The sequence below is a fragment of the Mirounga angustirostris genome, unplaced genomic scaffold (assembly GCF_029215605.1).
Source record: "Mirounga angustirostris isolate CCGP_5_RB_7025 unplaced genomic scaffold, mMirAng1.0.hap1 SCAF_2, whole genome shotgun sequence".
NCBI lineage: Eukaryota > Metazoa > Chordata > Mammalia > Carnivora > Phocidae > Mirounga > Mirounga angustirostris.
This window is the reverse complement of record NW_026991710.1, coordinates 180,758,510-180,759,803: the sequence shown is the minus strand read 5'-3', so window position 1 is coordinate 180,759,803 and position 1,294 is coordinate 180,758,510. Positions and strand designations below refer to the sequence as shown.

Genomic DNA, 1,294 nt, shown 5'->3' with positions numbered 1-1,294 from the left:
TTTTCTAATGAGAACAGTAATTTATATCATTGTTCTCTTATATGTAATATGTCTTTTTCTTGTCCCCTTTCACATTTTTCTCTTTATCTCTGGTTTTCCTCAGTTTGGTTGTAATGTATCCAGTGGGGTTTTCATTGTAATCATCTTAGTTGGCATTCATAGTTATTCATAAATAATTACCCTAATTGGGATAATTATTTAATTTTGTTTTTTGAACTACATTTGGAAAATATTCTTTTTTCTTTCTTTTAAATATGGAGTGCTTCATGAATTTGCATGTCCTCCTTGTACAGGGGTCATGCTAATCTTCTCTGTATCATTGCATTTAGAAAATATTCTGTTATGTATCTAATATTCTTTATTCTTTATCCCCTTTACTATTTAGATTCCAATTGCATATGTATTACATCATTTGCATACGAAGGGACAAAGCATATGAATGGATAAAGACATAACATGCAAAATGTTAGTATTGCACAAAATAGCCTTTAAGGTAAAAAACATTAATAGAAAGTAATGAAGATTAGTTCATAATAATAAAAATTTTAACTTACCAAGAACTAATAATAATTTTAAACTCTATGCACCTGAAATCATAGCCTAGGAGTATATAAATAAAAATTTTCATAAACACAGAGGAGAGAAAAATCTTAAAAACATAATGTAAAATCTTTAATATACTTCATTCAGTATGTGACAGAAAAATAGGACAAGAATACAAACAAAACATCATTATTAAACAATCCTGTTAATTTCTATTAATACTATTTTATCTTAAAGTCTATTTTTTTCTAATAATAGCATATCTACATTAGCTTTCTTTTGCTTGGTATTTACAAACTGTCTATTCATCCATTTGCTTTCAGTCATTCTGTATTCTCATATTTTATGTTTGTGTCTTGTAAACAATTTACAGTTGGACTTTTAAATCAATCTCAAATATTGCTGTTCTAATTAGTGTATTTATTTATTTAATGTCATTAGTCATGTTAGTTGTATATTCACTGATTTAATTTTTGTTTTCTATTCATTCCACCTCTTCTATTTCAATTTTTTCTCTTTTATGTTACATTTAAGATTTTTTTTTTACTTGTTTATATTTTTTAAAAATCTTGAATGTGGGCAACTGGGTGGCTCAGTTGGTTAAGCATCTGCCTTCGGCTTAGGTCATGATCACGGAGTCCCAGGATCGAGTCTCACATTGGGCTCCCTGCTCAGTGGAGAGTCTGCTTCTCCCTCTGCCCTTCACCCTGCTTGTGCTCTCTCTCTCGCTCTCTCTCAAATAAATAAGTAA

The 1,294-nt window shown here is 29.3% G+C and overlaps 1 non-coding gene across 1 annotated transcript; it reads right to left on the bottom strand.

Annotated features, from left to right (window-relative positions):
• Nucleotides 1–248: 248 nt before the first annotated feature.
• On the bottom strand, nucleotides 249–352 carry LOC123849114 (U6 spliceosomal RNA). The gene has a single exon (XR_006791952.1). It is a non-coding gene; the product is annotated as a U6 spliceosomal RNA (small nuclear RNA).
• Between the last annotated feature and the right edge of the window lie 942 nt (nucleotides 353–1,294).